A 27874-nucleotide genomic window follows, 5' to 3' on the forward strand; every position below is an offset into this window, starting at 1 on the left:
AATTGAATTAAAAACTAGTCAGAAGGGAAGAAATGGAGAAACAGTAGAAGTTAAGGGCAATTTCTCAAGAGTGCTTGGAAGTGGTTGGGGGTGTCACACTTTGCTTGTGTCCACTATGTACATCAATAATTTGTAGATGGTACTAAAATAGGAGGCATAGTAAATAATTCTAAGGACTAAAGGAGGCTGCAAGGGAACGTTGATAAAATGGTGGAATGGGCAAAAAAGTGGATGGAATTCAATGTCAGTAATGTGAGGTGGTATATGTTGGTAAAAGTAAAGTAATAATTATACTTTGAGTGGGAAAAAGCTGGATGATATGGAAGAGCAGAGCGATTTTGGGGTTCAGGTTCACGAGATAGTAAAAGCAGCACCTGAAGTGGATAAGGCTTTAAAACATCGAATAGAATATTGGATTTTACAGCAAAAGATACAGAATATAAAAGTCAGAATGTAATAGTGAATTGCCTGTACAGCAATGTACAGAGCATCAGCAACAAAACGGAGGAACTGGAGGCTGTAATTAGAAGCGAGGGATAATGGAAATATGGCTGCAGACAGGGCAGAATTAGTAGTTAAACATTCCAGGTTATAATGTATCTGTTGAAGATCCAAGCACTGTGTTGCAGTCAGCTGCAGGTCTATTCAAGGGCTCAGCAGCTTTGAAAAGATGGCCACCTCTGTCCAAAGAAGCTCATAGTGGAGTGGAGCAGGCATCTGCATCACAGACCCCAGGCCCTGAGAAGACATTTAGAAGTATGAGAATCAGGCTAAGGAGAGTACATAAACTCCTAAAGGGTAAGCAAGCAGATGATTCTTAGTTTGTGTTTCACCAAATTGTTCAATTGATTTATTGAATGTTATTATTTTCTCTGTATTGCATGAGCACCATATAAAGTGGAAGTGATGGTGGTAATAATAATTGGTGCTGTTAGACTGTTAAATTTGTCAATCTAAGCTGAGGCACTGAAAACTGGCCCCCATATGTTTAATAATTATTTCAAGGTCTAGCTCCCACTAACATGCAACATGGAAACTTGTTTGCATAGAAAATGATGCTGAATGTTCCTCTGTACATGTTTGCTGTTATAACTTTGAAAGAGCAGATCATTCTTACTCTTAGAATCCACAGCTTTCAAAATCCAAACTTGTCATTACCTGTCACCGACTTTGCTTGTCTTCTTTCTAACTCTATTCATTATTGGTGGTATCCTGCACTATGGGCCTTGGCAGTTCACCTGGGTTTCCCAACAGAACAAAATTTAGGAGATGGATTTACAATATCAATAATCTGGATGATTCCAGTGTAGGTCACATTGTTCATATGGGTAACCAATGCTTTGTCACCCAGTTGTACTTGTGTATTCCCCGTAAAAACAAATTAATCTGCAAAATTGCATATACTGTGCAGTGTACAGAACAGCGATACTATGGCAGTTAATGATGAATATGTGGCACATTGTAAACAATTTTACAACACCAAGTTATAGTCCAGCAATTTTATTTTAAATTCACAAGCTTTCGGAGATTTTCTCCTTCCTCAGGCAAATGTTTCAAGAGCTCCTTGAAGCCTACGCATTTATACATATTGAACAATACATGGTGTTTACAGACTGCCCCTGCAACTGCCCGTTGCCAAGGCAATCACCGTGTTCAGACAGAGAGGTGTCACCTGCAGAACCCCCGAATACACATTCAACAAAAAAACAAACAGGGAAAAAAAACAGAGAGAAAAAAAAACACAGAGAGAGGCAGAAACATCCGGAAGGCAGAGAGAGCCAGCAAATGACCCATTATATTAAAAACAGATAACATTTGTTCGCTGGTGGAGTCCATCACCGGCATCTCCACATTATGTGGCACATGGCAGCAGTAAATAAAACTTCATACAGTTTGCTTTCTACATATTTGTTGTCTGTGTTTATTACAAAAGGCAGCTTAGAGACCTGCCATATGCTTAGTTTTAATTACTTGGCAACAGGCTCACTTTTGAAGTCATTGAAGTTAGTGATCGCTTTGTGAGCTGAAGATGACTTTCGGAGGCCACATCTGAGTTCAATATGTAACATCTTGACATATGCCAATGGTCTAAAGGCAATCTGTAGCATTTAAATAGAAATATGAAGAATTATTAGATTTGCTGTTTAATTAATCTCTGATTAGATCTTTAATTAATAGGCCAGTTATCATTTGCAGAGGATACAGTGAGAATTGGAAGTTAGAAAGCTGTTTGGCAAAAGTCCATATTACATACACCAACCGGAGAACTTCAAACAGGCAGGAAGAGACAGCTGGTCAGCTTCGGGTAGGTCACAATTGTGGGATCCTGCGCCGCCTGCCGGAACCAATGTAAGTTTGGGGTGCCTGGGCAGCAGAGAACCAGATTCCTGCTCCTCCGAGCCTAACTAACTTAGACTTACCTTCGAGAGCCTCCTCTTCTTCCCCACCGGGTTTTACAGAACGGGGTGCCTGTGGTGGGCGACTCACTCAGTAGGCCGTTAAAATGGAATTGGGGTCCTATGGACATATGTGTATATTAATGAGGCCAGGCACTTGCCTAAAAAAAGGACCCAGTTAAGATGGCGGCAGGCAGGAATCGAGTGGGAATGAGGCAGGAAGTCTTTGCATAGCTATTTTCACTGTGCGCTCATTCTGTTCCCACCCGGGTGGTGTGGGTTAAATTCCGCCCATTGTTTCAGGCACACACATGACAATGATTACATTGTAGAGCAAAATTACAGCTTCAGCCCCTCCCCCCTTCCCTTTGGCTCGCTATTAATTTCAGTAATGAGTTACATTGTATTCAGTTAACAAAAGGTTAAAATAGTCAGTGCTCTTTTACCCTTTGGAATATCTGCCCTGACGAATCAAATATTATTTCTCCAATATAGGAACATGGGAACAGGAGCAGGCCATTCAGCCCCTCGAGCCCGCTCCGCCATTCAGTTAGATCATTGCTGATCTGTACCTCAACTCCATTTACCCGCTTTAGTTCCATATCCCTTGATACCCTTGCCTAATATTCTAATAACAGTGTAGTAAAACAAAGGCAAACGGTTCAAGCTGCAGTGTACTATAAAGTCCCCTGACAATGCTTTAACACTAAACAATGACAAATTTACCTGATGTCATCTAGAAGTGGTAAATTCATATTAGAATTTTAAAATAATCAAAAGGATATATGAAATTCTATTCTTTTGCATTTCTCCTGTTCTAGGAGTTATATTTGTTATTTTAAAAAAATCTTACCGTTTAAAATTATGCAGAATATATTAAACAAATGTCCAATTATGATTAGGGGAAGGGTACTCATAGGTGACTGTGGAAGATCGGCCTGGATTTTCTGATCCAGCAGGTTTTGTGCTTGTCCGTCCCACTGCGCCTTGGCCCAAGTGAATTTTCTACGGTCTAGATAATTATAATAATTGTGGTGGGCTCCTGACGGTAGCGTGGCTAGTGGTGCTGGTTGTGGCAAAAAAAAATCTAATTGAAAAATATTTTTCATGGTGCCTAGTACATTTAACTGACCTGTAAAGTTAAATTTTAAAGTGGCCTCCGCAGCCTTAGCAAAGTTGAATGGCAGGAATGCAACGGGTTTCCTGACATTAATGATGGAAAATATATGACATGACACAGTTGTCCTTAACATTTAATTTGAATATACCTACTCAAATATGGTGATGTCCACCATCACTTGCAGCAGGAAATTCCAGCAGTGGCAATGCAGGCCAGGGACCTGCGGAATGGCTCCCCCCCCCACCCCCCCACAATTCGTGCTCTTACCCATCTAGAAATCACTTGAAAAGGGGCATGGTTTCATCCCAACGCCTCTATAGCAGCAGTCTGAGCATCCGTTGAAGACGTGTACACTGATCTTAGGGCCTCTGCAATGGGGGCCTGTGTGGCAGATGTCCCTGGAAGAGAAGCAAAAGTTCATCACGAACACAGAGCTAGCACACAGAGCTGTCACATGATTGATCAAGGACAGCGCAAACTGCCAGTGGACTCCTCCACATGAGCCACCATCTGCAGCACATTATTTGCATGGTGCCAAATGCTTGCACTAATACTTGATAATCCGCAAGAATCATTCTGTTAAAAGCACGACCTATTCAGTCTAGATCCTGAGGGGATATGCATCCTACCCTCTGGCCAGTAACAACTTCCTCCACATGTGTCACCAGCAATCCCTCCTGCTCACTTGTGCTCTGCATATCACCCAGTACACTCCTCTCTGGCTCACTGTCTAATTGACCCAGCATGGATGTCTCTGAGTTGATGCTTGGGAGGGATAGAGTGAGTGACAGTGAATGCTGTGAAGTGCTTACACGGCCAAACATACCAGAGCCTGTGTGTTCTTTCTCAGGCGCATCTAGGGGAGAATAAGATGAGAGGTTGCAGTGGCTTCCTAATAAACAAAGTTCATGTTCAACTTAAAATAGAAGGAGTGAGATGAGGGTTTCATGAAATGATTTGTTGACAGATAATGTGGGATACATTAAGATGAAAAGGAAGAGAAGCAAAAGTTCATCACGAACACAGAGCTAGCACACACCCTCCAACTTTCCAGTCTCTGACACCCTCTATGACATTCTTCCCCAAAATTCTTCCTCATAGTGGGTGAGGGGCTGGAGATTTGTGGCCACTAACTGCTGCAGTTCTCTCTTGAGTGTTATGGGTTGTTTTGTTTTCATGACATGTAGTTAACTCAGGTACCAGTATGCAGCCCAGAATGGGTGTAATGATAGGTGCACATAACAAGTTGTTACATTCCACACAAGGGTAGATGCATGGAAGGGTATGACTGAAAGAACACTTCCAGGTGAAGGCTGGGGATGTAAAGGTCACACCGTGCCTAATGGGCTTTGATGGTAAGCAATTAAATTATTTTAATGCATTGTGCGGGGGAGATCATTATAAGTGGCAGACATGCTTAATATAGTGCATTCTTGGCAGGTGTGCCTGGATTCTCTACACAGAAACCAATTTATTGCAAATAAAAATCTTCTGCCTCTTTTATAGCAAGCAGTAGATTCCTGTTTTATTAGTCCATTGAGTATTATATTTTTTATTTAGTCAAATTAAATACTATACAGGTACAGTGATCATCAGCATAAAGCATGTGGGACTTTGAATTCACATTACCTTGTGATCCACAAAGACAATCGCCTGAGTACACAAGGAACTGATACAAAATTAACAGCAATAAAGTGAGGCATTGGATTGTAATAAATGTCTCTTTTACACTGCAGTGACTCCTCTGTCCAAACTCAGCCCAGCATCAAACCTAGCACAGAAGGGAGTTGCTTCATGTTGGAGTTAGTGTGGAGTTCAGCACTGCAAACACTGTGTGAATCAGATAGATTTTAGCAGATGCTCAGTTTGTGCCTGCATTCTTCTGACGTGTCTCATTAGGGTCTTTCCATTCATTTTTTAGTTATTTTGCTCCACTTTGATACCCCTGTGGTAGGCATGTTTTCTGAACAAAATGGTGCATTGGGATCCAGTTCTTTGGAAGTGCTATTCTTTAACCAGTTGTCGCGCAACTGGGCTGGGGTTTTCCACTTCTGTGCTCACGATTTTTCGTCCTCTCTGTTTAATAAGGAAAATTGTGGGCTGGTGAGTGGAGAATCGCAAAACCCCAGCCGTGACCTTTGCTTTTCTCCATCCCTGTATAAAGGTGGTTTCCCTCCTCCTTAAGACTGGCTAAGACCTGGAACTTGCTGTATGGGGTATGACAGATGCAAGTTCATGTCCTATCACTTCATGATATAACACAATAGTATACCAATGTGCTGTGCCAGCAGACTGTTCTCAGTGTCAACAGCTTTATTTTACTGGATATAGCAAAATAGGTGCAGGATTTATGTGCTCCTTTATAATTTCACACTGAACTTTCTGATGATTATATATATTAGAATTTATTTGACAATATCAGTCATTTAGTTCCAGCAAATACACAAACAGGGTGTTTGAAAGTAATCTTGCAGCCCACGCTAAATCAGATGCCCTTTCACCATTAAAGTGCACCATTCTGGTTGACTGATCAAGTTTATTAGATTACTGAGTTAATGCTATAATAGGAAAACAATGCTTAATTCACTAATCAGTAGAAGGCATGATATCATAATGTAATGGATAGAAAGCATGATTAATCTGAGACAGACTGGCAGAGGAAATTCACATAATGAAACATAAAGGATAAGAGGAACAAGGATCCAGCTGTACTGTGTTTAGACACAGAAACATGCTTTTATGTTGTAACATCTTTCAGTTCAAGAGAGCTCCATGAGACTTTGTAATACAACGAAGTTACAGGTGGTTCAATCCTTCTACACAGGAAATCGATTTCTGTAAATACCTAGTAGTTCACAGGTTGGTTCTGACTGATTACAAACAAATAAAGAACCTGCTTCAATCTGCTCAGGACGCACTAACCTTGATGAAACTGTGGGTAAATGTATCAACTCCTTATATGAACTGTGGGTTAATTAACTTATCAACAGATGTAAGGAACATCATATATGCATTTCTCATATTGTCAGAAGATGATTATAGTATATATACTAAATCTAATTAATGTTTTACAAATATAATTGGGTTGTAATTCAATACTAGAGATGACACATCATTCTTAGGAAACAGTTAATACTTCAAACAAAATCATATTCTGCAGTTATACCTCCCATAGAACAGATTTATATATCACATAATAACAACAATGTGCATTCATACAGTGCCAGGTTTTTATGGGGCAATCTGCCCCAGATCTGCAGTCGACACTGTTACAGGAAATCTATGTGTGGAGCTAGTTGACATTAATTTGCATGTTATCTACATTGCTGTGCCCTCTTCTGATGCAGCCAGGTGCAACCACCAGAAAAGCCACACAGGAAATTTGGTGGCAATGTTATGCAGGTACAATATGGGGAAAGGGATTAATGACTATCATTCCTGCATTTGGCACCCATTTTTCATGCACTACTTGGATGCTTAACCCAGGAAAATCCACCCTATGATCAGCTTTGAGCAATCATTTATCTCCATATATATGCTAGATGATATGGTTAGGATGGTCAAGTGATTTTCTGCAGTGATATCTGCAGAGAACAATGCCAGTTGCGATTTTAGTGCCAACCTTTTTATCCCAGGCCATTGACTCAGTTAGTAAGGATGGCCTCCAAAAGTGGCATGCACGAAGAAGCACAGGAGAAGCCAGATGAAAATGATGCCAGTGGCAGTTCTGTACCATCGCATAGTCCTGCACAAGTTACTGTAGTTGCTGCCGCTGAAAGCAACAAGCCCACAGCAACTTGAGCAAAAGTAACTCCTAGCACTGACGCAGCAACGTCAGCGTTAGTTGCAGATACAGGTTACAGAGCGTTTATATTCCATGCAGCTCTCTGGTCCACAGAGTCGATATCCATCCCTGCTATCCCTCAGCAAGGAGAACTGGGAGCACTTGGGAGTAGACAATGGCGTAAACCTTATGTAGAAATTCACGACTCACAAGGGGTAAACACAGATGAAAAATACATAGAACTCATATGCCACATACACTGAAATACTGCAAGCTTGCAAACATCGAGTTATTTTTATTTATTGTATTTTTCAGTCTATCAATCTATTGTTGTGCAGAGAAGAAAGTGTCAGTTATCTAAAAGTGGGAAGCAGAATATATGTAGTTCTGAGTAAAAATTCAACAGGAGAAGCAACTAGCGGTTCCGTAAAATTGCCACTTATCTAGATAAAGAGAAAATAGTTAGAAGTAGCCAGCACGAATTTCATGCTTGACTAACTTCATAGATATTGTAGATGGGGAAATGCAATGGATGTCGTGTACACGGAAAGCCTGTATCACATGGAAGATTATTAGAGAAGATTAATGGGTGTGGAATTGGTGGGGTGGGGGGGGATAGCAAGCTGGATTAAAAATTGGTTAGAAGACAGAAAAAGAGAGTAGGAGTTAAGGGCAGTTTTTCAGAGTGATTGAAAGTGGTTAATGGTGTCCCACAGGGTTCAGTTCTGGGGCCCCTTCTGTTCACTGTATATCAATGATTTGGACATAGGCCTAGAGGGAGTGCTGTCAAAATTTGCAGATGATACCAAAATATGAGGCATAGTTAATTCTTTAGAAGGCCAAAGGAAGCTGCAAATGGATATTGATAGATGTGGGATGGGCTAAAAAGTGGCAGATGGAATTCAATGTCAGTAAGTCTGAGGTGAAGCATTTTGGTAAAAAAATAACAACAGAAGATAGAAGTAGACTGTTTCCAGTAGCTGAGTGTCTAGAATGAGGGGCCAGAGATACAAGGTTAAATGCAAGAGATATGGAATGGAGAGCAGGAGAAACTTCTTCACACAGAGAGTTGTGAGGCTGTGGAATTCATTTCCAGGGTTAGTGGTTGAGGCAGAAACTTAGTCAACATTCAAGATTAGATTGGATAGGTGGTTGAAGGAAAAGTGGATTAAGAGATATGGAAATAGGGCAGGTAAATGTGATACAGACTATGAGGGTAAACGCAGACATGGACTAGATAGGCTGAAGGGCCTGTTTCTGTATTGTAACTTCGATGTATTTCTATGATTGTTGCTGTGTCCAACAAAAATTAATAGTGGCCAGTTGAAATGCTTATTTGAAGAACAGACCTCATGCACCAGTCTGTCTGGCTACAGAGGATGGACTGCTGCAATGTACCACCGTGTGCAGCTGCTCCTCATCCAAGTTCATGGTGAGGCCTCTTTCCAAGGCAATTTTATGTGGTATATTATTATAATTTTGCTGACCTTCTCTGGAGAGATTGTAAGACCTCTTTCACCCTTGCTCAGTCCAAGCATCTGAAGCCTTGCTCTAACCAAGCCAAATCTTCTCAATGAGGGCCCTCATTTTCCCATGTGAACCATTTCATTTGTGCCTTACTGGAATATGGGGTTGTACTGAAAAGTCATCAACCATGATTGTACAGTGTAGCCCATATCTTCAAGGAGATAACCATCATGCCCTTTTCCTTTAAAGAGCTGCACCACATTAGATTGCATCAGATTGAAAGTATCAAGCATATCTCAAAAGTATGTATGATGCGCATTATTTTCTGGTGGGATTGCATACTATTTGGATGTTGATGGAATAATAGCTTTCTATTTAGGTATGACATAAGATTTCTGGTAGATGTGTACAGTCAATGTACTTTGGGGAAGTGACCAATCTAGAAAAAGTTGAACTGTTTTTTGTTGTTACTGAACTGTGTGTAGGTGGATGCATAGCGAAATAAGACTTTAGTTATCTCCTTAATGAAGTGGAACATTGAAAAGTGGCTGATTCTTGAGATGGGTCGTGTGGGTGCCTAAATGGTCCCTGTAACATAAGCATTGAGGGCCTTCATTACTATTGGTAAGGCAGATAGTAGATTGCCCCTGCAGGCCTTCATGGATCAGGTGGCACACCCCAATCATAATCAGCCTGAGCTTCCTCAAGCACTGCTCCTCTGCTATGGCCAGGAAGCTGACTCTATTACAGTGGATCTGTTGTCTGCAATAGACTGTTCTGCAAGTCATTCACTGCCTATCCTCTCTGCACTTCCTTTGCTTACATAACAAGTGACTACAATTCAAAATAGGAACATAGGAACAGGAGTAGGCCATTCAGCCTCTCGAGCCCGCTCCACTATATGATAAGATCATGGCTGACCTGTGATCTAACTCCATATACCTGCCTTTGGCCCATATCCCTTAATACCTTTGGTTGGCAAAAAGCTATCCATCTCAGATTTAAAATTAGCAATTGAGCTAGCATCAATTGCCGTTTGCAGAAGAGAGTTCCAAACTTCTACCACCCTTTGTGTGTAGAAGTGTTTTCTAATCTCGCTTCTGAAAGGTCTGGCTCTAATTTTTAGACTGTGCCCCCTGCTCCTAGAATCCCCAACCAGCAGAAATAGTTTCTCTCTATCCACCCTATCTGTTCCCCTTAATATCTTATAAACTTCAATCAGATCATCCCTTAACCTTCTGAACTCTAGAGAATACAACCCCAATTTGTGTAATCTCTCCTCGTAACTTAACCCTTGAAGTCTGGGTATCATTCTAGTAAACCTACGCTGCACTCTCTCCAAGGCCAATGTGTCCTTCCGAAGGTGCGGTGCCCAGAACTGCTCACAGTACTCCAGGTGCGGTCTAACCAGGGTTTAGTATAGCTGCAGCATAACTTCTGCCCCCTTGTACTCTAGTCCTCCAGATATAAAGGCCAGCATTCCATTAGCCTTATTGATTATTTTCTGCACCTGTTCATGACACTTCAATGATCTATGTACCTGAACCCCTAGGTCCCTTTGGACATCCACTGTTTTTAACTTTTTACCATTTGGAAAGTACCCTGTTCTATCCTTTTTTGGTCCAAAGTGGATGACCTCACATTTGCCAACGTTGAATTCCATTTGCCACGGTTTTGCCCATTCACCTAATCTATCAATATCGCTTTGTAATTTTATGTTTTCATCTACACTGCTTACAATGCCACCAATCTTTGTGTCATCGGCAAACTTAGATATGAGACTTTCTATGCCTTCATCTAAGTCGTTAATAAATATTGTGAATAATTGAGGCCCCAAGACAGATCCCTGCAGGACTCCACTAGTCACATCCTGCCAATGTGAGTACCTACCCATTATCCCTACTCTCTGTCGCCTTTCACTCAGCCAACTTCCTAACCAAGTCTGTACTTTTCCCTCGATTCCATGGATTTCTATTTTAGGTAACAGTCTCTTATGTGGGACTTTTTCAAATGCCTTCTGGAAGTCCATATAAATAACATCCATTGACATTCCCCTGTCCACTACTTTAGTCACCTCTTCAAAAAATTCAATCATGTTTGTCAGGCATGACCTACCTTTCACAAATCCATGCTGGCTCTCTCTGATTAACTGAAAATTTTCAAGGTGTTCAGTCACCCCATCCTTAATTATAGACTCCAGCATTTTCCCCACAACAAATGTTAGGCTAACTGGTCTATAATTCCCTGGTTTCCCTCTCTCTCCTTTCTTAAAAAGCAGAGTAACATGTGCAATTTTCCAATCTAGAGGGATGGTACCTGAATCTAGAAAACCTTGAAAGATTATAGTTTGGGCATCTGCAATGTGCTCACCTACTTCCTTTAAAACCCTGGGATGGAAACCATCTGGTCCTGGGGATTTGTCACTCTTTAGTGCTGTTATTTTCTTCATTACTATTGTTTTACTTATGTTAATTTTATTGAGTCCCTGTCCCCGATTCAATATTAGTTTTCTTGGGATTTCTGCCATGCTATCCTCTTTTTCCATTGTAAATACTGATGCAAAGTAATTATTCAACATGTCCGCCATTTTCCCATTGTCAAAGACAATATCCCCACTTTCAGTTTTTAAGGGGCCAACACTGCTCCTGACCACCCTCTTTTTCCTAATATAACTGTAAAAGTTCTTCGTATTGGTTTTTCTATCCCTTGCAAGTTTCTTTTCATACTCTCTTTTTGTAGCTCTTACTATCTGTTTTGTGACCCTTTGATTCTTTCCCATTCGCCAGGATCTGTGCCATTTTTTGCCTTTTTGTATACCCTTTCCTTATGTCTTATACTGTCCCTTACCTCTTTAGTTGTTACTTCAAACGTAATTCATTGAATGTGAAAGACTTTGGTACATCTTGCAGATGTGGTAAGGCACTGGAAGGGGTAGGGGAATGTTCACTTCAGCACTCCCAGCATGCACTGTGTGCACATATCAAGAAATCACATGTCCCTAACCTGTGATCTCCTGGCCATTAAAATTAATGGACAGACAATCATGGGCTGGGGTGTGTAATTTTCCAATTTGTGCTTCCAGGAGTGCTAAAGTAGAAATTCTCCACTTATATAAGTGCTAATTCTTTTTTCCTTCCTTCTTATGTCCTCCTTCTGAGGAGATACCCAGCAATGGCTGCTGAGTCCATGCTGCAGGCCAGAAAGCTGCTCTGTGCTTTTCACTGCAGTCAGTGCTATGGTGATACTTTGATATCTTGCTCTTCACTCAGCTGACTGATACCAGGTGTGACTCGGACTTCAAAACTCACTTTTCATTTATATTCAACCCCCGACCCCAGTGCAATTCTGCTCTTCTACACAAGTTGTTCATGATTAAACTTTACGAAAGGCCTTAACACGTTTTAGGTCTTAAGATACTTCCTCAGTACTTTGAGGAGGAAGGAATTTGATTTGACTGTGTTTATTCAAAAACCACACAATCAACAAAATACATACAGCTCCATTATATGGAAAGAGCTTTTCTGCTAGTTTTACCGACGTTGGTTACCATAAACAAAATCTATTAGCGGTGAAAATTCAATCAGTGTAATATATTCACAAAAGCATATTTATACTGAAATTACTTTAGGATTCTGGTGACCTAAAACCAATTAAAATATCAAATCCCAAGAGAATATCCATTGGAATAAAAGGGGTTATAAGACTTTCAAAGCTTATGTTATGTTATCTAGCATGTGGCCATAAACTGAAAGCAGAACAATCCTTTTAAAAGGTTGATGGAAAGACATAGAAGTGATAAATTGAAATGTATCCCATAACACAATACTTATCAAAGAGCAAACACAAGCCGCTCACAAACCAATCCCACCTCAAATCAGATTAATTATAAGACAAATAGAGCAGCCGAGGTTGAAGGTGAACATCACTGAAAGGCCGGCCAACAAAGATTTGCAGAGATGTATTGGCAAAATGTATGACTTTGCTTGACTTCAGCTCCATGGATGAACTGAGATAGACCTGATCTGCAATATTAAAATAAAAAACTACATAAAGGGATACTTAGGGCTCGATTTTCCGATGTCCGAGCGGGTGTGTTCGTGGCCGGGGGGGGGGGGGCGGCGAAAATTGGGGATTCCTGGGGTGGGTCTAGAGCCCGACTCCAACTCTCCCACTTCCGGGTTCCCCAATGACGCGCTTAGATGCGCGCGCAGCCCCCGCATGCGGGACTCCTGCCGGCAATTAAAGCCGGCGGGATCCCACTTAAATCAATTAATTGGATACTTCAGGTCATTAGGAGACCTGATTTGTAGGATATTTTAGGAGGGGTGGGATTTTCAGGTCAACTGAGAGTGTCTCCCGTAGTGGGGGAAGCACTCCCAGTTGAAATGGACGTGTTGCAGTCACCAGCCTGTGGCAGCTGCAAAGGGCAAAGGTCCATTTGACATGCAGGGGGTGGGGGGTGGTGGGGAGAACCTCACTCATTGCAGGAGGCCGCTCTGTCACTTTGGACAAAGTTTGGCCTCCACCACCCTCCTCCTAACAATAAAATTTACCAACTTCAGCAGAGAGCTGCTGTAGTAAGTTAATTGGTTAGCTAGATTAAACTGGTCCCTGAAGGTGGAGCAGGCCTGACTCATCTGAGTCACAAACTGTAGAAATACAGGGGCCTGTTAGTGCTAACGGAGCACAGAGTGCAGCGGAACACAGAGTGAAGCAGCTGAGAGTTTGGTGAGTGTGGGAGTTCAGTGAAGTGGGGGAAGGAGGTGAAGTGTGGGAAGGAGGTGCTGCTTTGCCTTGCTTTTCCTAACTTTTTCCGCAGAGCGGCGGCGGACCTGAGCGGCAGAAGACTGAGAGTGGGGATAGAAGCAGCAGCAGACTTGCAACAAGAGAAAACTACTGTGTGACGACACAGGTGAGGCAGGAGAGTCCGAGAGGTGAGCACAGTATAAAAGGAGAGACCGAGAGTGGGAGGAGAGTCTGAGAGGTGAACGCAGGGAATATCTAAGGCAAGTCATGGCAGAACAGCTCACACCCGTGATATGCTCCTCCTGCACTATGTGGGAAGTCATGGACGCTACCAGTGTCCCTGGTGATCATGTGGGCAGAAAGTGTGTCCAGTTGCAGCTACTGGCTAACCGCATTTCACAGCTGGATCTGTGGGTGGATTCGATGTGGAGCGTCCATGACGCTGAGACTATCGTGGATAGCACGTTCAGTGAGGGTCACACCGCAGGTAAAGATTACACAGACGGAAAGGAAATGGGTGACCACCAGGCAGAGTAAAAGGACTAGGCAGATAGAGCAGGAGACCCCTGGGGCCATCTCCCTCTCAAACAGATATACCGCTTTGGATACTGTTGGGGGAGATGGCTTATCAGGGGAAAGCAGCAAGAGCCAAGTTTGTGGCACCACGGGTGGCTCTGCTGCACAGAAGAAGAGTGGCAGTGCTATAGTGATAGGGAATTCAATTGTAAGGGGAACAGATAGGCATTTCTGTGGCCGCAAACGTGACTCCAGGATGGTATGTTGCCTCCCTGGTGCTAGGATCAAGGATGTTGCGGAGTGGCTGCAGGACATTCTGGAGGGGGAGGGTGAACAGCCAGTAGTCATGGTCCATATCGGTACCAACGACATAGGTAAAAAAAGGGATGAGGTCCTGCAAGGTGAATTTAAGGAGTTGGGAGATAAATTAAAAAGCAGGACTTCAAAGGTAGTGATCTCAGGATAACTACCAGTGCCACGTGCTAGTGAGTATAGGAACAGGAGAATGGACTGGATAAATGCGTGGCTGCAGGGATGGTATAGGAGGGAGTGATTTAGATTCCTGGGACATTGGGACCGGTTCTGGGGAAGGTGGGACCTGTACAAGCGGGACGGGTTACACCCGAGCAGGACTGGGACCAATGTCCTTGCGGGGGTGTATGCTAGTGCTGTTGGGGAAGGTTTGAACTAAAGTGGCAGGGAGATGTGAACCTGAGCGGGGAGTCAGAAGGGAGTAAAGTTGAGAGCAGCAAGAGAGGGAAAGACCCAGGGGAAATTTACAATACAAATAGTACAAACAGTTGTTCAAGAACAAGTGAAAGGGAAAAGCGTAGAGCAGCAGAAAGAAAGTGTACTTTAGACACTACAGATAAAGTGAAAACTAGAAGGTGTAAGGCGATTATCCCAGCATCAAAGCTGAATGTCAGGCTAGGGTGTGTGGCCCAACTAAGAGTTCTATACACAAACGCACAGAGTATAAGGAATAAATTAAATGAACGACAGGTTCAAATTCAAATTGGAGGGTATGACATGATAGCTATTACTGAGACATGGCTGCAGGATGGTCAGGATTGGGAACTAAATATACCGGGTTATAAGGTCTACAGGAGAGACAGGGAAAATGGAAGAGGGGGAGGAGTAGCCTCAATGATTAGAGATGAAATCACTTCAATGATAAAGGAGGATATAACAAGAGGTAAGCAGCCAACAGAGACCTTATGGGTTGAATTGAGAAATAGGAAAGGATCTAAGACTATAGTGGGAGTTGTGTATAGGACCCCTGGCAGCAGCTCTGAAGTGCTAGATTGTATAAATGCAGAGATTAGACAAGCGTGTAACAAAGGCATAGTGGTCTTAATGGGGGACTTTAACCTTCACATAGATTGGGAAAAGCAGACCAGCAACTGTCATAAAGGTAGTGAATTTCTTGAGTGTGTCCAGGATAGTTTTCTACAGCAATATGTCCTAGAGGCAACAAGGGGGCAAGCCATACTAGATTTAATAATGAGTAATGAACCAGATTTAGTTAACGGCTTAACTGTACGTGAACATCTATCCAATAGCAATCATAACATGATCGAGTTCAATGTAGTGTTTGAAAGGAAAAAAGGTGAGTCAGCTGCTAAAATTCTAGACTTGGGTAAGGCCGACTTCAATGGGATGAGACAGAGACTGTCCACAGTAAACTGGGCAAATCTGTTAATGGGTAAAACGACTGATGATCAGTGGGAAACGTTTAAAGAAACATTTAACGTGATACAGAACCGGTTTATACCCCTGAGGGGTAAGAACTCTACTTGCCAAAAAAAACAGCCATGGACAACTAAAGAGGTAAGGGACAGTATAAGACATAAGGAAAGGGTATACAAAAAGGCAAAAAATGGCACAGATCCTGGCGAATGGGAAAGATACAAAGATCAACAAAGGGTCACAAAACAGATAGTAAGAGCTACAAAAGGAGAGAATGAAAAGAAACTTGCAAGGGATATCAAAACCAATACAAAGAACTTTTATCGTTACATTAGGAAAAAGAGGGTGGTCAGGAGCAATGTTGGCCCCTTAAAAACTGAAAGTGGGGATATTGTCATTGACAATGGGGAAATGACAGACATGTTGAACAATTACTTTGCGTCAGTATTTACAGTAGAAAAAGAGGATAGCATGCCGGAAATCCCAAGAAAACTAATATTGAATCGGGGACAGGGACTCAATAAAATTAACATAAGTAAAGCAACAGAAATGAAGAAAATAATAGCACTAAAGAGTGACAAATCCCCAGGACCAGATGGTTTCCATCTCAGGGTTTTAAAGGAAGTAGGTGAGCACATTGCAGATGCCCTAACTATAATCTTTCAAAGTTCTCTAGATTCAGGAACTGTCCCTCTAGATTGGAAAATTGCACATGTCACTCTGCTTTTTAAGAAAGGAGAGAGAGGGAAACCAGGGAATTATAGACTAGTTAGCCTAACATCTGTTGTGGGGAAAATGCTGGAGTCTATAATTAAGGATAGGGTGACTGAACACCTCGAGAATTTTCAGTTAATCAGAGAGAGCCAGCATGGATTTGTGAAAGGTAGGTCGTGCCTGACAAACCTGATTGAATTTTTTGAAGAGGTGACTATGGATGTTATTTATATGGACTTCCAGAAGGCATTTGAAAAAGTCCCACATAAGAGACTGTTATCTAAGATAGAAGCCAATGGAATCGAGGGAAAAGTATAGACTTGGTTAGGAAGTTGGCTGAGCGAAAGGCGACAGAGAGTAGGGATAATGGGTAAGTACTCACATTGGCAGGATGTGACTAGTGGAGTCCTGCGGGGATCTGTCTTGGGGCCTCAATTATTCACAATATTTATTAACGACTTAGATGAAGGCATAGAAAGTCTCATATCTAAGTTTGCCGATGACACAAAGATTGGTGGCATTGTAAGCGGTGTAGATGAAAACATAAAATTACAAAGCGATATTAATAGATTAGGTGAATGGGCAAAACTGTGGCAAATGGAATTCAATGTAGACAAATGTGAGGTCATCCACTTTGGATCAAAAAAGGATAGAAGAGGGTACTTTCTAAATGGTAAAAATTTAAAAACAGTGGATGTCCAAAGGGACCTAGGGGTTCAGATACATAGATCATTGAAGTGTCATGAACAGGTGCAGAAAATAATCAATAAGGCTAATGGAATGCTGGCCTTTATATCGAGAGGACTCCAGTACAAGGGGGCAGAAGTTATGCTGCAGCTATACTAAACCCTGGTTAGACCGTACCTGGAGTACTGTGAGCAGTTCTGGGCACCGCACCTTCGGAAGGACATATTGGCCTTGGAGAGAGTGCAGCGTAGGTTTACTAGAATGATACCCAGACTTCAAGGGTTAAGTTACGAGGAGAGATTACACAAATTGAGGTTGTATTCTCTGGAGTTTAGAAGGTTAAGGGGTGATCTGATCCAAGTTTATAAGATATTAAGGGGAACAGATAGGGTGGAGAGAGAGAAACTATTTCTGCTGGTTGGGGATTCTAGGAGTAGGGGGCACAGTCTAAAAATTAGAGCCAGACCTTTCAGGAGCGAGATTAGAAAACATTTCTACACACAAAGGGTGGTAGAAGTTTGGAACTCTCCCGCAAACAGCAATTGATACTAGCTCAATTGCTAAATTTAAATGTGAGATAGATAGCTTTTTGGCAATCAAACGTATTAAGGGATATGGGCCAAAGGCCATGATCTTATCAAATGGCGGAGCAGGCACGAGAGGCTGAATGGCCTACTCCTGTTCCTATGTTCCTATAACTTGGAACCTCAACTCCAGTGTGCAAACACATTTACCTACCTTGCGGACCCCCTCAAATGTACATCTTCCGGATGGGGGCCGCCGTAGCTGCAGTCATGACCTCCTCGGAGGAAGAACAGCATCACCAGCCTCGCTGGCCACGCCGTCCACCTCTGACACATGGAGCTCCACAACACAGTGCTGTGACACATCCACCTGCACAGCAGGAGGGAGGGGAACCGTTGAGAGAGATGCGTCGCAGAAGGCACTACCCTCGCCACAGGGTCTACAGACCGAGGCTCAGCTTCCTGGACCTCTCTGAGGAGCAGTGCACACGGAGGCTCAGAGTCAGTCGCCACGTAGTCGCAGACATCTGCAGCCTTCTTAATGACGAGCTGCTCCCGGATGGACCGAGCAGCTTCTTCTTACCTGTCGCTGTCAAAGTCACCACTGCCCTCAACTTCTTCGCCTCCGGATCCTTCCAGGATGCAACCGGGGACATCACCGGGGTCTCTCAGTCGTCTACACACAAGTGCATAAGGCAGGTCACCGACGGCTTGTTTCTCAGGGCCTTGCACTATATCAGCTTCCCCATGGATGATCTCAGCCAGATGGAGAGGGCAGTGGGATTCCACGCTGTGGCTGGCTTTCCATGGGTGCAGAGTGTAATCGATTGCACCCATATAGCAATACGAGCACCTCCACACGAGCCAGGACTGTTCATCAACACGAAGGGCGATCACTCCATGAACACTGTGACCACCGCAAGAGACTCCTTCACGTGTGCGCCAGATACCCTGGCAGCTGCCACGATTCCTTCACTCTCAGGGAGTCCAACGTCCCGCCCCTCTTCCACTCACCCAAAACCCGCAAGGGCTGGCTCCTCGGGGACAAGGGATACCCCCTGCACACGTGGCTTATGACACCTCTGAGAAACCCCACCACCGAGCCACAGCGTCGATATAACGACAGCCACATCACTACCAGGTCTACAATTGAGCATGCGATAGGGCTGCTCAAGAGGCACTTCAGGTGCCTTGATCGTTCTGGGGGAGCGCTTCAATACGCACCAGACAGAGTGGGACACATTATAGTCATCTGTTGTGCCCTGCACAACATGGGACAACAGAAGTGGGTGCCGCTGGAGGAGGCCCCATCCACATCTGCCACACACAATGAGGAGGAGGATGAGGCCGAGGAGGATGAGGCCGAGGAGGAGGAGGACGAGGAGGAAGAGCAACCCATGGGCAGAACAGCGGCTCACCTGGCTGCTCGTGAGGCCAGGGAGTCACTGATATGTGATCGGTTCTCCTAACATCAGACAGTGTGAAGATTCCAGTCCTCATCACCTGGACAGGGGAGCGGCCATACCAGCCCCCTCCCCCGCCCCCTGCACAAAACAGTGGTGCAACTACACCTACACCCACTTTAGAATGACCCAATGGGTGGCATCAAGTGTGCGTGTTCATGGTGAACCTCATGAAAGGGACTTATTGCACAAGCCAGTCAAGAATGGGCAAGACGTGGCAGTATTGGTGACAATAATAAGATTTACTGTGAATGTGAAAGAAAACAAATAGAAATAAAAAACATGACAAATCATCAAGCACCCTTGTGCATCTCCTTTGTGCTCACAAAACCTTTGCCTTACGTTTACGGGAACCCCTACACCTGTGGCTGCAGCAGAGGTAGTGGCAGGTTGCTCTTGTCCATACCCTGACCGATGAGATGCTTTGCGCGGACGCCCTCTGGGTTTCAGTGCCCGTGAGGACCCCTCCAAAGACTGCTCCACCTGAACCTGTGCAGGGGCAGACTCGAGCACCTGGAGAGGAGGCAGCACTGTGGGTACTGGTTGAGAGGGGGGCAATGGGTGAGACGTGGAAGCGCTTTGAGTGGCGTCCCCACTTCCATGTCCCCTTTCGCCATCATCCATCTCCTGGTCCTTCTGGCATCTCTTCTCCTATCAAGGCAAAACACAGAGAGGCGTGATTGAGTGATGGTTTCATAGTGACCCGCTGCATGCATTGGTGTGGGTGGTGGTGAGCGTGAGGGAGATGCATGGGAGGGTGCGTGTGAGACATAGCCATGAGATTGTATGAGGATTGGGTTGCGTGGTAGTGTTCTAATGGGAACTGGGGCGGTGAGTAAGTGCAGGCAAGATGAGGATGATAGCTGAGTGGATGTGAGGAGTGATGTGAGAGCGTTGTGGTGGCAGTGCAGAAGGAGTTGTGTGGTGGTGGAGGTGATGTGGAAGACAGAGTGTGGGAGAATGGGTAAGTATACTCATTTTGGCTGACCTGGTTAGGTCATTAAAGCGCTTCCTGCACTGGACTCAGGTTCGGGAGATGTTACTGCTGCTGGCGACCTCCTCTGCCACCTCGAGCCAGACCTTCTTGGTGGCAGAGGCAGGCCACTTCCTCCCGTCCACTGGGAAAAACTTTTCCCTCCTCCTCCTGACCCCATCGAGCAGCACCTGGAGTGAGGAGTCTGAGAACCTTGGAGCAGCCTTGCCTCTGGCCTGCTCCATGCTGCCAATTTGGTTGTTTGCTGCAGGAGGAGCATTGGAGGACTGCCCCTTTAAATAAGGCTCCTCCTACTGACAGCCTGTGATGCGGTTGCGCAGTGCGCCCGCTGCGCAGGTCTGGAACAGGAAACCCGGAAGCCATGGTAAGTGCCTTCAATTAGGCTGCAATCATGTGTGGAGCATCCCGAATTCACTGGGCGCGTTACCCACGCGCCCAGTCGACCCCCCACTGCCAACCCGCCTCCCTCCTAATATCAGGCCCTTAAAATTTAAACCTGATACTTTTAAATTTGGTGGCACATGCAAAATATAAACCTGAAATAAAATATTTGGAAGAAATTCTTATTTAGTTTTGTCATACTTTTATTTTCAGAATAAATTTTGCTTCTTTTTATTAGCAGTAACCAGTAGGGAAGAACTAGATGGCACAATAGGTCAGACACTGGCCTTTCACCTCAGGGACTTAAGTTCAAATCTTCCCTATACAGATAGGATGAAAGTCTCCTCTGTCTGCTGGCTGTAAGGGTGCTCTAATGGAATGAATTTGTGTGGTTGCAATACAGCTTTTAATGGGCGGAGCATTCGCAATAAGGTAGATGAATTAACAGCGCAGATAGATATTAATGGTTATGATATAGTTGTGATTATGGAGACATGGCTGTAGGGTGACCAAGGATGGGAACTGAACATCCAGGGGTATTCAATATGGGGTATGCCATTTAGAACCGAGATGAGGAGAAATTTCTTCACTCATAGGGTGGTGAACCTGTGGAATTCTCTATCACAGAAGGCAGTGGAGGCCAAGTCATTAGATGTATTCAAGAAGGAAATAAATATATTTCTTAATGCTAAAGGGATCAAGGGATATGGGGAAAAAGCGGGAACATGGTACTGAGTTAGACGATCAGCCATGATCATTTTGAATGGCGGAGCAGGCCCGAAGGGCCGAATGGCTTAATCTTGCTCCTATTTTCTATGTTTCTATGTTTCTATAATGGGCATGATCCTACAGCATAAAATTAAATTGGCTCTAATTGGCAATGTCATTCAGAGCGGAACATCAGAACAGGAGTAGGCCATTCAGCCCATTGAGCCCACAGAATAGCCTGTGTAGGGAGTGGAAGTTGAAATATGTCACACTGGTGCACTTTACTCTGCATCATATTACAGGAAATTGCGGGTCCCCTAGCAGAGATATTTGAATCATCGACAGCTACAGGTGAGGTGCCTGAAGATTGGAGGGTAGCAAATGTTGTGCCTTTGTTTAAGAAGGGCGGCAGGGAAAAGCCTGGGAACTACAGACCGGTGAGCCTGACATCAGTAGTGGGTAAGTTGTTAGAGGGTATTCTGAGAGACAGGATCTACAGGCATTTGGAGAGGCAGGGACTGATTAGAAACAGTCAGCATGGTTTTGTGAGAGGAAAATCATGTTTCACGAATTTGATTGAGTTTTTTGAAGGGGTAACCAAGAAGATAGATGAGGGCTGTGCAGTAGACGTGGTCTACATGGACTTTAGCAAAGCCTTTGACAAGGTACCGCATGGTAGGTTGTTACATAAGGTTAAATCTCACGGGATCCAAGGTGAGGTAGCCAATTGGATACAAAATTGGATTGACGACAGAAGACAGAGGGTGGTTGTAGAGGGTTGTTTTTCAAACTGGAGGCCTGTGACCAGCGGTGTGCCTCAGGGATCGGTACTGGGTCCGCTGTTATTTGTTATTTATATTAATGATTTGGATGAGAATTTAGGAGCCATGGTTAGTAAGTTTGCAGATGACACCAAGATTGGTGGCATTGTGGACAGTGGAGAAGGTTATCTAGGATTGCAACGGGATCTTGATAAATTGGGCCAGTGGGCCGATGAATGGCAGATGGAGTTTAATTTAGATAAATGTGAGGTGATGCATTTTGGTAGATCGAATCGGGCCAGGACCTACTCCGTTAATGGTAGGGCGTTGAGGAGAGTTATAGAACAAAGAGATCTAGGAGTACAGGTTCATAGCTCCTTGAAAGTGGAGTCACAGGTGGATAGGGTGGTGAAGAAAGCATTCAGCATGCTTGGTTTCATTGGACAGAACATTGAATACAGGAGTTGGGATGTCTTGTTGAAGTTGTACAAGACATTAGTAAGGCTACACTTGGAATACTGTGTACAGTTCTGGTCACCCTATTATAGAAAGGATATTATTAAACTAGAAAGAGTGCAGAAAAGATTTACTACGATGCTACCGGGACTTGATGGTTTGACTTATAGGGAGAGGTTGGATAGACTGAGACTTTTTTCCCTGGAGAGTAGGAGGTTAAGGGGTGATCTTATAGAAGTCTATAAAATAATGAGGGGCATAGATAAGGTAGATAGTCAAAATCTTTTCCCAAAGGTAGGGGAGTCTATAACGAGGGGGCATAGATTTAAGGTGAGAGGGGAGAGATACACAAGGGTCCAGAGGGGCAATTTTTTCACTCAAAGGGTGGTGAGTGTCTGGAACGAGCTGCCAGAGGCAGTAGTAGAGGCGGGTACAATTTTGTCTTTTAAAAAGCATTTGGACAGTTACATGGGTAAGATGGGTATAGAGGGATATGGGCCAAGTGCAGGCAATTGGGACTAGCTTAGTGGTATAAACTGGGCGACATGGACATGTTGGGCCGAAGGGCCTGTTTCCATGTTGTAAACTTCTATCTGGCCATTTCATATCTGACATGAAAGTTTTTGATGCTGACACTGGGTGCCTGAAATGGGAAGAGTTCCACTCCCCAACACTAACATCCCTTACTTTGATGACACAATATAATAAAGAATAATTGCGTCTAATTTAAGCGCATGACTGTAGTTGAATTGAAAGGTGAATTGCTAGTTGAGTAATCATGCTGACACCAGAAATGCAGATTTTTGTTTCTTTGGAAAAGTCATCAGCTTCTCCTTAGAGGCAATGACACAGTCCTCAAAATGAGAACTTCCTATTGAAGCAAGTTTGGTTCTAGGATTACCTAGCTGAAATGAAGATTTTTAAAATCTTTTCATTTTATACACGAGACTGTATCTATCGTCCAAATTTTCTCCCCTCCCACCTCTGCTGGAGGAGGTGCCTCTTGTTGATGTACAGATCGCCTCTCTATATTTTGACAGATGTTCTCAGAAAAGCTGTTGCTCAGTTGGTAGCACTCTTGCTTTGAGTCCAAAGATTGTGGGTTCAAGTCCCCCCTCTGGAGACTTGAGTATAAAATCTAGGCTGACACTCCAATGTAGTGATGAGGGAGTGCTGCATTGTTGGAGGTGCTGCCTTTCAGATGAGATGTAAAAAATCCCATGAAACTATTTTGAATGGCAATATTTAATCCCTCAATTAACATCACAAGAACAGGTCATTATCATGTTGCTGATTAAACATTGTGGGACCTTGCTGTGTGCCAATTTCGTTGCTGCGTTTCCTACACTGCAACAATAACTACACTTCAAAAGTACTTCATTGGCTGTAAAGTGCTTTGGGTTGTGAAAGGCACTATATAAATGTAAGTCTTTCTTTTAACTCCATACTTTATTGGCGTAACTAGTTTTTGGAACACTAACAGAGAAAAATTAGCTAACACAAACAAAAGAACCATCATGTGTCCTTTTGCTTAAAGTTATATGTCCTATACATATTGCTTAAACACAGGCATAAAATGGGTGAGGAGAGAGGATAACTGATGTGGCGTGCCTTGGCCATATTGAATATGTCTGCATTCATTGAGGGTGGGGGAGGAGATTATGTGATGCCTGTTGCAAAAGTGATCGATTGCATTGAAAAATGAACCTCCTGTGTTATTTTTCTCAGCCCTGAATCGTGGCCAATGATGTAGGAGTAGGATTACTTAATAAAGAGAACACCGGATAAATCAATTCTATAATTTTATAATAAGTATTATTCAGAATTATATTTGTCATAAAACTGCAGTAAACTCAATTAGTACACTGCTGCCTTTGTTATTAGAAAACATGCTACTACATCAGCTGCAAAAACATGCATATGCACAGGAAAAACAGTACCTACTCCAAACCAGACAAAATCAGTTGCGAATATAAAGTCCAAATGGCCCCTGTACCAGGAAATTAAAATTGGCTCTCGTTGTCCACTTACAGTTCCTAGCATGATATTATTGCACTGTTAAAGCTGCCATTCCGTCTGAGCTAACCATGTAGTTTTAAGCAGGCAGTTCCTTTTTTAACTGTACGTTGCTTGAAATAGAAGTCTTTAGTATTTTGGTAGAGATTGTAGATTTTTTTGCGATACTGTTTTACAATGCCCTCTTAAGTAACTCCTTTAACACCATTCTCAGAAAGTAGAATGATTTACAATCATTCAATTCACCTGTAGGAATTGAGTGAATACTAATGGAAAGGGCTTTAGAAATGAAATGTAAAAAGGTTTCTAGGTACGCAATGACTGAAACCAATCAATTTATCAATAAGTTAACAGTTATTTCTTTTTGTACAAGAACAGATATTGATTTCAAGCAATGAAGTGCAAAAATGGCTCTGCTAGAAATGGGACTAGTGTGACAATGCAACATTAGTAAGATAACTTACATTTGGTGCCTTTCAATTTCATGGTCTGTAAGTTCCAGAGCAAATCCCACATGTGAACTATACACGTGAAAAGCATTAGAGATTATCACATGGTTAATCAAATGTACAGTGTAAAATGTTATTCCAAATACCTTCTGGATGTCCGCCCTTCTAGTTACCATTGGAGATGTGAAGGAGTTATAGGTAATTTTGTGCAAAGGCCAAAATGTTATCGTTTACTTTCAGCCAACGTCCCAGACTCTTCCAACACCATCCCTGGGTATGTCCTGTCCCACGGGCAGGACAGACCCACCAGAGGTGGCGGTACAGTGATATACAGTCAGGAGGGAGTGGCCCTGGGAGTCCTCAACATTGACTCCAGACCCTATGAAATCTCATGGCATCAGGTCAAACATGGGCAAGGAAACCTCCTGCTGATTACCACCTACCGCCCTCCCTCAGCTGATGAATCCGTCCTCCTCCATTTTGAGCTCCACTTGGAGGAAGCACTGATGGTAGCAAGAGCATAGAATGTACTCTGGGTGGGGAACTTCAATGTCCATCACCAAGAGTGGCTTGGTAGCACCACTACTGACTGAGCTGGCTGAGTCCTGAAGGACATAGCTGCCAGACTGAGCCTGCAGCAGCTGGTGAGTGAAACAACACAAGGGAAAAACCTACTTGTCCTCGTCCTCACTAATGCATCTGTCCATGACAGTATTGGTAGGAGTGATCACCGCACATTCCTTGTGGAGATGAAGTCCCGTCTTCACACTGAGGACACCATCCAACGTGTTGTGTGGCACTACCGCCGTGCTAATTGGGATAGATTCAGAACAGATCTAAACTTAATTTAATTAATCTAATAAATTAAACAAAGTAAATAATTGATTGACACTAAATTAATTAATTAAATAAATAAATTAAATAATGGGAGAACAGGAGATGTGTTGCTTCTGCAATATGTGGGAGCTTGTGGACATTTTTGTCCAGGGCACTACACCTGCAGTAAGTGTCTGCGGCTCGAGGAACTTCGGCTCCGAGTTGAGGAGCTGGAGTCTGAGCTGCGGGCATTGCGAGACATCAGGGACGGAGAAAGCTACCTGGACCTTTTGCTCCAGGAGGCAGCCACACCCCTTAGATTAAATACTTTAGAATTGTCACGCAGTCAGGGACAGGAGGGTGTGACTGCGAATGAGGCAGGTACGGGGATCCAGGAGGTAGTATTGCAGGAGCCTCAGTCACTGTGCCTGTCCAATAGATTCGAGGTTCTTGCAACCCTTGTGGACAAGTGCGGAGTCTGCTGGGAGGACGAGCAAACTGACCACGGCACCGTGGTACAGGAAGCCGTTCAAGTTGGGGGAGTAAAAAGGAAGGTAGTTGTAGTAGGCGACAGTATAGTTAGGGGGATAGATACTGTTCTCTGCAGCCAGGAGCATGAGTCCCATAGGCTATGTTGCCTTCCCGGTGCCAGGGTTAAGGACATCTCCTCTGGGCTGGAGAAGAACTTGAGTGGGAGGGGGAGGATCCAGTTTTGTGGTCCACATAGGTACCAACGACATAGGTAGGACGAAGAAAAAGGTTCTGCTGAGAGAGTTTGAACAGCTATGGACTAAATAGCAGAACCACAGCCACGAGCAAATTGGCATAGGGCCAATAGGATCAGGGAGATGAATGTGTGTCTCAAAGATTGATGTGGGAGAAGTGGGTTTTGATTCGTGGGGTATTGCCACCAGTACTGAGGAAAGAGAGCTGTTCTATTGGGACGGACTATACCTGAACCATGCTGGGACCAGAGTTCTAGCGAATCGAATAACTAGGGAGGTAGATAGGGCTTTAAACTAAATAAGTGGGGGGGAGGAACCCGGTGAAGAGAAATCTAGAATGCTAAAGAGAAAAGACAAAGAAGCAGTGCAGGAAAGTGATTGGGGTATGGATAACCAGATTGTGTCAGGAAGGGACAGAGCGTACAAACAAAAGAGTGCACTAACAAATAGGGGCTGGGTAAGAAAAAGTGGTAATAAGACAAATAGGGCCATAGTACAAACAAATGTTACGATGTCTAAAAATGTTAAAAAGACAAATCTAAAGGCACTGTATCTGAATGCACGAAGCACTCGTAATAAGGTAGATGAATTAACAGCGCAAATAGATGTAAATGGATATAATATAATTGCAATTACAGAGACATGGTTGCAGGGTGACCAAGGCTGGGAGCTGAATATCCAAGGGTATTTGATATTTAGGAAGGACAGGCAAAAAGGAAAAGGAGGTGGGGAGGCGTTGTTAGTAAAGGATGAAATCAGAGCAATAGTGAGAAAGGATATTGGCTCAGAAAATCAAGATATAGAATCAGTCTGGGTGGAGTTAAGAAGCACCAAGGGGCAGAAAACACTGGTGGGAGTTGTCTATAGGCCTCCAAACAGTAGTGGTAATGTAGGGGACAGCATCAAACAGGAAATTAGAAATGCATGTAACAAGGGTACTACAGTAATCATGGCAGTAGACTGGCCAAACCAAATTAGCAATAATACTGTGGAGGATGAATTCCTGGAGTGTGTACGAGAAGGTTTTTAGACTAGTACGTTGAGGAGCCAACCAGGAAACAGACTATCCTAGATTGGGTATTGTGCAATGAGAAGAGGTTAATTAATAATCTTATTGTGCAGGGTCCTTTAGGGAAGAGTGACCATAACATGATAGAATTCTTCATTAAGATGGAAAGTGAAGTAGTCCAATCCGAAACTAGGGTCCTAAATCTAAACAAACGAAACTACGAAGGTATGATGAGTGAGTTGGCTGTGATAGATTGGGAAGTTTCATTAAAAGGCATGACGGTGGATAGGCAATGGCTAATGTTTAAGGGAGGAATGCATGAATAGCAACAATTATACATTCCTTTCTGGCGCAAAAACACAAAAGGAAAAGCGGCCCAACCATAGCTAACAAAAGAAATTAAGGATAGTATTAGATCCAAAGAGGAGTCATATAAAGTTGCCAGAAAAAGTA

General features: G+C 43.5%; 1 long non-coding RNA gene across 2 annotated transcripts; it reads right to left on the bottom strand.

Moving 5' to 3' along the window:
- Nucleotides 1-1544: 1544 nt before the first annotated feature.
- LOC137323309 (uncharacterized) lies at nucleotides 1545-25036 on the bottom strand. 2 transcript variants are annotated; one of them, XR_010963340.1, is made up of 3 exons: nucleotides 25018-25036; nucleotides 3784-3914; nucleotides 1545-2099 (listed from the first exon to the last, which is right to left on the bottom strand). It is a non-coding gene; the product is annotated as an uncharacterized lncRNA (long non-coding RNA). The 2 variants fall into 2 exon arrangements; XR_010963341.1 differs by lacking the exon at nucleotides 25018-25036 and adding an exon at nucleotides 24887-24945.
- Between the last annotated feature and the right edge of the window lie 2838 nt (nucleotides 25037-27874).

This window comes from Heptranchias perlo, chromosome 7 (genome assembly GCF_035084215.1).
Source record: "Heptranchias perlo isolate sHepPer1 chromosome 7, sHepPer1.hap1, whole genome shotgun sequence".
NCBI lineage: Eukaryota > Metazoa > Chordata > Chondrichthyes > Hexanchiformes > Hexanchidae > Heptranchias > Heptranchias perlo.